This window comes from Carassius auratus, unplaced genomic scaffold (genome assembly GCF_003368295.1).
Source record: "Carassius auratus strain Wakin unplaced genomic scaffold, ASM336829v1 scaf_tig00035124, whole genome shotgun sequence".
NCBI lineage: Eukaryota > Metazoa > Chordata > Actinopteri > Cypriniformes > Cyprinidae > Carassius > Carassius auratus.
The window spans coordinates 57,856-69,426 of NW_020526205.1; positions in this window are offsets into that span (position 1 = coordinate 57,856).

Here is an 11,571-nt window from a genome sequence, read left to right on the forward strand (position 1 = left end):
ATGCTAGAAACATTCTAGCGACATGCTAGCAATATGTTAATCATGGTAATATCATGCTAGCAACATGCTAGTCGCAAGCTAATTTTGCTAGAAAAATGCTAACAACATGCTTATCATGCTTAAATCATGATAGCAACATGGTAATAATGCTAGTATAATGCTAGTTGCATGCTAATCATGCTAGCAACATGCTAGCAACATGTTAATCATGCTATAAACATGCTACCGACATGCTAATCATGCTAAAAACATGCTAGCAACATGATAATCATGCTAGAAACATGCTAGCCGCTTGCTAATCATGATAGAAACATGGTAGCATCATGCTAATCATGCTAAAATCATGCTTGCAAAATTCTAGTCGCATGCTAGAAACATGCTAGAAGCATGTTAATCATGCTAAAATCATGCTAGTAAAATGCTAATCATGCTAGAAACATGCTAGCGACATGCTAGCAACATACCACAATGCTAGCAACATGCAAATCATGCTAGAAACATGCTAGAAACATGCTAGCAAACATGATAATCATGCTAGAAACATGCTAGCATCATGCTAATCATGCTAAAATCATGCTTGCAAAATGCTAGTCGAATGCTAGAAACATGCTAGCAGCATGCTAATCATGCTAAAATCATGCTAGTAAAATGCTAATCATGCTAGAAACATGCTAGCGACATGCTAGCAACATGCGACATGCTAGAAACATGCAAATCATGCTAGAAACATGCTAGCAACATGCTAATCATGCTAGCGACATGCTAGCAACATGCTTGTCGCATGATAATCATGCTAGAAACATGCTAGCAGCATGTTAACAACATGCTAGTAACTTGCTAAGCATGCTAGAAACATGTTAGTCGCATGCATTCTTTCTGTCAAACTAATCTATCTATCATTTTTTTCTTTTGAACTAATCTATATCATTCTTTCTAACTAATCTATCTGTCATTCTTTCTAACTAATATATCTTTCTTTCTTTCAACTAATCTATCAATCTAACTTTAAACTATAAACTTCTAACTTCTTTAAACTTCTTCAAACTTTCTCGTCAGGCTTTCTCAAGCCAACTTAAAGTTTGTCTCAACAAACTTTTTTTTCTAGTTAATTATATAATTTTAATTTTTGGGTGAACTAACCCTTCAGTAATCCAAGTCACATTTAGAGCAATAAAACAATAATTCAAATAACTATATTTGATCAAAGTGAAGGTTTACACAAAATAAAAGTTTTGTGAGCTGTCAAAATGGACGTTAAACTACATACGATTTATTTTTATTTTTTTACTTAAATATTATCAATATTTTAATTATGTTAGTATTTAAAAGGCATAATTTCAGTTAGTGGGGGAAAAAAAGCGTTTGGCTTCTCTTCAGAGGCCACAAGAGGGCACATGGAGCAAAATTCGTTTCTTCTAAACATAATAAAATAAAAGGACTATCTTTTAAAAATTGCATAATGTTTCAAATAATATTTATAAACCATATATAATTAATAAAGTTGCTTAAACAATTAGAAACAAAATGTATGTATAGTTTAATAAAAAGGGCCGAAAACCAATCAAAAAGAACACTTTCTTTATGTAAAAACTTGAGATGCAGTGGGATGGAAAACTGCCATTAAGTCTTGAGATATGTTTTTTAAAAGTTGAAGTTGCATATATTTTACATAGCTTTCTAAACATGCGGCTCTCTTGTGTGAGGGCTAGTGCAAAGTTGATAAGATGTCCCTCTAGAAGATGCAATAAATATGTTTTGTGTGAATGGCACCGGTTTTGACGTAAACAACATCTTCCCAGCATTGATTGTTCTCTCTTTCCGCAATATTTTTAATGAACAATGTAGCAGCACCATTCCTTTGAGAGTCAAAAAAATCATATCAGGTAACACTAAATTAATACCCATGGTTCATGATGATACATTGAGGTATTATGAAGTAAAAAAACCCAGTCTGTGTAAGAAACTGAAAATTAATTATGGTGGCTGTCAGACTCTGTCCCATGTTTTGTCTGTGTTTTGCTCCTCATGTTGTTCTATAATTTGTTTCCAGGTGTTTCCTGTTTATGTTCATTAGTCCCAGGTGTTCCTCATCCTCCCCTAGTCATGTCTATAAATAGTATTCCCTAAGTTTTTTCTCTCCAGTATTATTTATGTCATCCCTGTGTGCTACATGTGATTCCCCACTATATGTCAATTAAAATCCTTGGATCTTGTCTCCTTGCTCCTTGTTCCTGCGCTGTAGCACCTCGTAACAGTGGCTTGATTATGGCAAAAATCCTCATTGGTCTAAAGATGTCTATCTGGTGATAAGAGAATTTATTTAACCCGGGTACTGGGTTGGGGTTAAACAAATATTATAGGTTTAAAGGGGGGGGGGGGTGAAATGCTATTTCATGCATACTGAGTTTTTTACACTGTTAAATAGTTGGATTCCCATGCTAAACATGGACAAAGTTTCAAAAATTAAGTTGTACGTTTGAAGGAGTATTTCTGTTCCAAAAATACTCCTTCCGGTTTGTCACAAGTTTCGGAAAGGTTTTTTTCGAGTATGGCTCTGTGTGACATTATGGAGCGGAATTTCCTTATATGGGTCCTGAGGGCACGTTTGCCGGAAGAGCGCTTGCTCCCATATAGCAGAGCAGAGAGAGGCTGTGCACAGACAATCACTGATCAGAGCGAGAGCGTCGCGAAATGTCACAAAAGGAGTGTGTTTTTGGTTGCCAGGGCAAGACAACCCTGCACAGATTACCAAAGCAAAAACAGCATTAAGGGACCAGTGGATGGAGTTTATTTTTACAGAGCATCAACGGAGTTGTGCAAGTGTTTGTGTTTGTTCCCTGCATTTCTAAAATGCTTGTTTTACAAACAAAGCCCAGTTTGATGACGGATTTGCGTATCGTTTATTTCTTAAGGATGATGCAATCCCAACGAAAAAGGGTCACGATTGTGTGTTGGAACCACAGGCAACTGCTTCAAATTTCTCTGCCTCCTTGTTAGTGCGTCCGCCTCCCATCGGAGACCCGGGTTCGAGCCCCGCTCGGAGCGAGTCCTTGCTGCTGCTGCTCTCGTTCAGTTTCAGCCTTCACAGCTGTCACAGCTTTCAAACTCTCTCAACGCAACTGGCGCTCGTGATTCTTTAGCTCCGCCCACACGTCACGCCTCCAGGCGCTCGTGTTTTTCCGGGAAAAATCGGTACAGACTATCTTTCTCTTATGAATATAATAAAACTAAATACTTTTTGGAGTTATGAAGGATGCAGTACTACTCTATAGGTACTCAAGATTAACATGATATTGAGTGAAAACGAGCATTTCACGCCCCCTTTAATGTAAGTTCAGCTTAATTTACAGCATTTGTGGAATATACAGTAGTTCATTACCATTTACAAAGAAATATAAAACTACAATGTATATACACATATTTGAGCTTTAAGGGCAGAAATGTCATTATAACAGAATTATATAATTTTTACAAAGACCTTACATTAATTGTTCTGTTAAAACATGTTATTTGAGCTGTAAAGTTGTTTAAAACATTTTTATTGTGTTTGTATTAAAGAATGAGGACAGGTCAAGATTATTTTTTGTGGGAAATAATTCCAAAAATGGTGTTAAATTAATTAATTTAATTTAATTTAATTCAATTTTGAATATTCTAAAGTAAATTATTTACACAAGTGTTTTTGCAGATCTTGGATCCCCAAGCCCTTCAGTATGGAGGACCAGGAGTGCCACTTAAAAATAAAATGAAGAATCAATTTAATAATAAAAACATAAAAATGTATATCAAATAATCACTTTTAAATGGACAAATTAATAGACATTTTTAAAGTTGTTTATTTTATTCATGTTTTAAAATGTATTTTAATAATACCATAAAACAATAAATAATAAAAAAACATTTTAAATGTATGAATAAATAGACACATTTAAACTGTTTATTTAATTCATGTTTTTAAACGTGGATTAATAAAACAATAAAAAGTACATTAATAAATAATTTAAATGCACAAGTTAAATTGCTCTTTTTTTTTTTTTAAACATTTGGCAAACCTTTTCTCTCTCTATTTGCCAGATGCTTTTCTTTGCAGTTTTGCCAAATGCTTTTCTTTATCCATTTGTCAATCGAGTTAAAAAATGCCATTGGACAGTACACACGTGGGAGCAACCAATCGACTGCCGCCTCAATTTGAAGCGCCAAACTGTCATTGGACAGTTTGAGATCAAGGCTTTATCCCGCTTTATTTACTTCTGTGGGCTTCTGAGGCGCTGAATGCTGATTGATGGTAATGACTGATTGGCACTGTGGTGATAATTGTTGTGCATGAAACATACAAATGGCACCGATACATCTTGCCGTTTCTTCTGCTGGTACATCCAACGACTGGTGTTGTTCAAGAACGCTTGGAACTGCAAAAGCATGACGGCTGCTACAGTCCGAGGGACTCAGTAGTTGAATGAAACTCTGTGCCTCATCAAACGTGGTCAAAATCCTTCCATTTATTGTACAGCCACAATTATCCGCTGCGTTTGCAACGTCTTCCCTCAACTGTGAAACTTATGATGGCAAATCAATGCCAATAATAACCGAGAGCACAACTGATGCTGGTGCGCGCGCTAAATCACTTCCGCTTTTCCTGAAGTCAGTATTGGACGCCTGTTAGAAAATGATTAATAATTCACTTGACTTGACCCACGACTTCATCAGTGGACCAGATACATGTGAGTTATCATTTAATTTGCTTGTTTAATTTGTTTTTGTCTTTAATGTAATTAAATGCATTTTTTTTATAGAGTAGATCCTTTGTAGATACTTGATTAACTGGAATTATTCTGATTGCTAGTGATTGCAGACTTGTAATAAGAGATACACATATTTTACAGACTGTAATGACACACACACACACACAGATATATATATATATATATATATATATATATATATATATATATATATATATATATATAAAGCTAAATGAATGCCAGTGAAGTGTTTAAAAAGTGTTTTATCTTTAATCTTTTAAACAGATACATCGTAATATTTGAAGGTTAGTTTAGTCTGTGTTCCCATAAAACACAGGTTTCATCATGATTGCATTTGATTTACAGTGTTACTAGTCATCTACTATCAAGACCAGTCCATTCACTATGATGTTTATGAAAAAAGATTCCTGTTTATTGAAAATAAACTTGTAATACATTCAATCCCAGTGTATTTACCTATGTTCTTTTTGTTGCAATTTTCCCCCCTTTGTAATTGCAGATTGTTAACATGAATGCAGCAAATAACTGGGCCTTGACATCTTACCAATTATTCTCAGAAGCAGTCCAGAAATTTGGTATACTGTCAAGGCAAGTACATGAATGCATTTGGTGTGATGTCAGAATCAAGGACTCAGACATGCTGCACTTGCTGGAGGCCTAAGGACTGCTTGACTTATTGAGGACCTGTTTAGTGTAAATTACACTTTTCTCTCAAGCATCCAGGCAGACTTGGACACATTTGCAGAAGCCTGGACTCTTCATGCACTCTCCTCAGAAGGCAGTCAAAGCTCAGCTGTGGCACATTGGACTGATACACACAAAATGTACTAATCTGAGAGATATGAGGTATGGAGACCCTGCTTTCTTTACTCTGTCTCCACACTGCTGTTCATGCATATGTCCAAGTGAATTTTTAACTATGTATTTAACTGCTAAATCATTAAGATATTGAAGAGCTAAATTAAGATGTTGACATAGCAGCATGTGAAGATGTATATTTCCATTTAGTCATTTAGCAGACACTTATCTAAAGTGGCTTACAGATAAGGACAGTGGAAGAAATTAAAATCAACAAAAGAGCAATAATACATAAGTGCTATAACAAGTCATAGTTAGGTTGATGCTTTGCACATAGCAAGTTTAAATATATATATATATATATATATATATATATATATATATATATATATATATATATATATATATATATATATATTATAATAAAAAGAAAACAGCTAGAATAGAAAAAAAGTAGAACAAGCTAGTGTTAGAGGCCTTTATGCATTTTGTCATCAGAGCAGTTGTTCAAGAATGTTAATTCCCTATGAGTTTGAATGGTTGAGGACTCAAACACCTGCTGAATTCAACTGGTGCTAATTTTCCTGACAAATAACTGGATTTGCTTTGTCAGGTCTTTTCTACAAATATGGGGTAATAAAAAATGTAAATTAAAAAAATAAATCACAGCTATGACCCAGTCTAGATATGGCTCTTTGATGTCCTGAAGATTTAGCAGTTAAATACATAATTAAAAATCCACTTAGATTAACATATAAACAGCAGTATGCTGAAAGGGTAACTAAAAGAGGGTCATCGTACCTCATATCTATTCACCTTTGATTATGGACACTTTTACCAGATATGAAACTATGTTGGTCTGTGCCTCTCGAAGAAAACATGAACCTGGGGTACATCCTCCAGTCCTTGGACTCCCTTGACCTTGGTTTAAAAAAATGTAAATGCTTTTTTCTTTACTGTACTTGCCTTGACAGTATACCAAATTTCTGGACTGCTTCTGAGATTAATTGGTAAGATGCCAAGGCCCAGTTGTTATTTGCTGCATTCGTGTACACAACCTGCAATTACAAAGGAAAAAAAATAATGCAACAAAAAAACATAAGTAAATACATTGGGATTGAATGTATTCCAAGTTTATTTTCAATAAACAGGAATCTTTTTTTTATAAACATCATAGTGAATGGACTGATCTTGATAGTAGATGACTAGTAACACTGTAAATCAAATGCAATCATGACGAAACTTGCATTTTATAGGAACACAGACTAAACTAACCTTCAAATATTATGATGTACCTATTTAAAAGATTACAGATAAAACACTTTTTTAAACACTTCACTGTCATTCATTTAGCTTTATATGTGTGTGTGTGTGTGTGTGTGTGTGTGCATCATTACAGTCTGTAAAATACGTGTATCTCTTATTACAAGACTGCAATCACTAGCAATCAGAAGAATTCCAGTTAATCAAGTATCTACAAAAGATCTACTCTATAAAACAATGCATTAAATTACATTAAAGACAAAAACAAATTAAACAAGCAAATGAAATGATAACTCACATGTATCTGGTCCACTGATGAAATCTTGGGTCAAGTCAAGTGAATTATTAATCATTTTCTAACAGCTGACTTCAGGAAAAGGGGAATAACCAATGACATTTGAGATAACAACTAAAACTAAGCCCCACCCCACGACTGACAAAAATAAAATAGTTCGTTCTAGCAGAGGTGAGAGATGATCCAGCGCGAGGATATGGGGAATGACCATGCGCGCGAGGGTTTTTATTGCGCGCAGAGTACATGTCACGCGCGCGCGCGAGAGTTTGAAATGAGCTCGCGGGCTCCCGTTTCCTCACGTCCGATTCAGTTTTCCTCTTGCGGAAGCGATTTAGCGCGCGCGCCAGCATCAGTTGTGCTCTCGGTTATTATTGCCATTGATTTGCCATCATAGAAACTCTCCTATATACAAAATGATAATCGAGAGGAGAATTTATTTCGCAGAAATCAGCTAAAGCTAGCAAATCATCCACAATCCCTCTCCAAACACGATCAGATCCACCGGACATTTTTGCACAACAATTATAACGTTCAAGAATGGCGCCTCAGAAGCCCACAGAAAGCGGGATAAAGCCTTGATCTCGAACTGTCCAATGACAGTTTGCCGCTTCAAATTGAGGCGACAGTTGATGGGTTGCTCCCACGTGTGTACTGTCCAAGAGCATTTTTTAACTCTATTGACAAATGGATAAAGAAAAGCATTTGGCAAATTGGCAAAGAAAAGCATGTGGCAAATAGAGAGAGAGAAAAGGTATGCCAAATGCTTTAAAAAAAAAGCAATTTAACTTGTGCATTTAAATTATTTATTAATGTACTTTTTATTGTTTTATTAATCCACGTTTAAAAACATGAATTAAATAAACAGTTTAAATGTGTCTATTTATTCATACATTTAAAATGTTTTTTTTATTTTTATTTATTGTTTTATTGTATTATTAAATTACATTTTAAAACATGAATAAAATAAACAACTTTAAAAATGTCTATTATTTTGTCCATTTAAAAGTGATTTATTTATATAAATTTTTATGTTTGAATTATTAAATTGATTTTTCATTTTATTTTTAAGTGGCACTCCTGGTCTTCCATACTTCAGGAGCTGATTGACTGTGCTGAAATGACTGTGAAGGAGAATGAAATGTGCGATGCAGGTTAGACTGTCAGAGTTCAGAATAAGATTTAGACTTTTTTCCCCCCTTTATTTATATAGCGTTTAAACAAAAAAGATTATGTCAAAGCAATTAAACATTAATTAGTGTATCAATAATGCAAAATGACAGTTAAAGTTGCACTTTTTTTAATGGAAAGGCTTAAAAATAGTCAGTTTGAAGGGGTTTGGGACACATCCTAAAGACAATGATGAATTAATGATATTCAGAAGATGATATATTTAAGACTTCTGGAAGCACCTCCTATAGTAGCTTAGATGGTATAGGATCTGGCAGATGCTGGTCCCGATGTGATCCCTTGGCAAGGTTTTTTTTTGTTTGTTTTTTTTTTGTTTTTTTTTCTCGTTTTTGGTCACTAACTTGGTTTATATTTTTCCTTTGAATTCTGAGTTTACATCCCATTACAAAATTAAAAAGGTAATTACAACTTCTCATCTCACATATCTGACCTTTTTTTTATTTATTTATTTATTTTTAATGATGGTGAGTTTATATCTCATAATTTTGCTATAAATAAAAAAAATTAAATAATAATAATCAGAACTATTATATATATAAACTCAGAATTGAGAGGAAACATCTGAATTGTGAGAGATAAATTTGCAATTAGTATATTTATTTTATTTTATTATTATTACTTTATCCCATGCCAAAAATAAATAAATAAAAAATCTGACATTCAGAGGCTTTCAAATAATTTTTTACCCAGCCCCTGTGTGTAAGTTGCTTCTTCAAGGAGTGTAAGGCAATTAAAGCTAAATGCCATGGTTAGTGATTATTGCCTTATGTTTGTAAGAAGCCAAGCTATTACTACTCAAGAAAATACACTGTGTATGATCCATGCATCATTTGCTCAATTTAATAAGGTAATACAATATGTTTTACCTTTATGTAATTAGTTCAGTCATTTCATTATTGAAAACTGTGGTATTTGGAAAGGAATGGTAAGATTCCTGCCTGCAAGCAGAAATGCTAATCTAATTATTGAGGCAGTACATTTTATCTTACTTTGCATTTGCAGGTCAGGCTTTGCACAGCAGATGTGCTGTGAAATTAATTTTCTTTGCTGTAACTGCACACTGTAAAAAATTTCCTGTAGAAATTACAGTAACTTACTGGCAGCAGTTTGCCAGTAACTTACTGTAAATTAAACTTACAGTAAAAATACTGTATTCATATTTACAGTACCTTTTAACTTGCTGTAAATGTATTTGCAGTAATATATTTTTTTACTGTAAAACACAATTATGTTTTTTTTCTCCTTTTATATATTTTAATACAATAAAATATTACTTTACACTGTGAAATTTACTGTAATTGGTTCACTTTTATTATGTATTGTAAAACTTTACAAATTATTGTATTTCAACAGGTCTCATGTCTCAGTAGTAAAAACTATAAAAAGAAACAAAAGACTGTTTAACTTCTTTTATTGGTTTAATAGTTAAATTGTAATACTTGAAATAACATTTTAATATTCTTGCAGATTGTACTTTCAGTTTTCCAAAAACTTGAATACATTTCATTTATACATAAAAGTTTAATATTAATAGCATTTTAAAACAACAGACATGAACAGATTCAGTCATAAGAACAATCTTAAAAATTTACTAATTCAGAACACTCCTGTGTAGAATGTATTTGCTCTTAGTAGCTTAATAGTTTTGCCAGCTGAAATCCACAAACTCCTTAAAGGGATAGTTCACCCAAAAATCTGAATTAGGTCATTAATAACTTACCCTCATGTCGTTCCAAACCCGTGAGACTTCCGTTTATCTTCAGAACACAGATATTTTAGATTTAGTCCGAGAGCTCTCAGTCCCTCCATTGAAGCTGTGTGTGTGGTATACTGCCCATGTCCAGAAAGATAAGAAAAACCTCATCAAAGTAGTCCATGTGACATCACAGGGTCGGTTAGAATTTTTTGAAGCGTCGAAAATACATTTTGGTCCAAAAATAGCAAAAACTACGACTTTATTCAGCATTGTCTTCTCTTCCGGGTCTGTTGTGAGAGAGTTCAAAACAAAGCAGTTTGTGATATCCAGTTCATGAATCATTCGATGTAACCGGATCTTTTTGAACCAGTTCACAAAATCAAATTGAATCGTTTTATACTGTTCACGTCTCCAATACGCATTAATTCACAAATTACTTAAGCTGTTAACTTTTTTAATGTGGCTGACTCGTGAACTAGTCAGTATTTTGTTCGTTATCTGGCTCAGCTCGGTGTTCATCTTCAGTTCTCTCCTCACAGCAGTTCACCGGGATACTGGTTTGTTTGAACTCAGAAGTGTCAGCCACATTAAAAAAAGTTAACAGTTTAAGTAATTTGTGGATTAATGCGTATTGGAGATGCGAACAGTTTAAAATGATTCAGTTCGATTTGGTGAACTGGTTCAAAAGGATCCAATTACATGGAGTGATTCGTTCGCGAACCGGATATCACAAACTGCTTTGTTTTGAACTCTCTCTCACAACAGACACGGAAGAGAAGACAATGCTGAATAAAGTCGTAGTTTTTGCTATTTTTGGACCAAAACGTATTTTCGATGCTTCAAAAAATTCTAACTGACCCTCTGATGTCACATGGACTACTTTGTTGATGTTTTTCTTACCTTTCTGGACATGGACAGCAGACCGAACACACAGCTTCAATGGAGGGACAGAGGAGATAAATGGAGGTCTCACGGGTTTGGAACGACATGAGGGTGAGTTATTAATGGGTTAATTAATTTTTTGGGTGAACTATCCCTTTAATGAAGGAGGATACATGAGGGTTCAGACCAGAGTTCTTCCTTTGCACCATCTTCCCACTTCTTTTGATGACGTGGAACTTTGAGGAGCACTTGCTGTTGTCAGGGTTAACATTTAACCTTTACATAACAGAAAAAAAAGTTAGATCATTTGATGTGAAAAATGTCTAACAAAACAACCAAATACTCACAACACAACCAAATACAGAAATGCACTGCAAATGGCACAGAACACAACGGAAATATTTCCAGGGGACCCAATATGTGACGAACCCGGATGGAGCATATTTAGTACTCAATGTCTACTTTTGTTTTCTTGCAAAAAATACAGAGATTACATATTTATGACATACAACTTTATATACAATATAAAAAATGTAAAAAGAACATGAGGGTGAGATATTAATCTATACATTAGTAACATTGTAAAAAAAAATTAATGTTATGTTTAAATAAGTTTCATAGGTAAGAAATGTAAGGTAATGTAAGGTCCAAAGATGAAACAGCTAATTTTAAAGTTGAGACACACA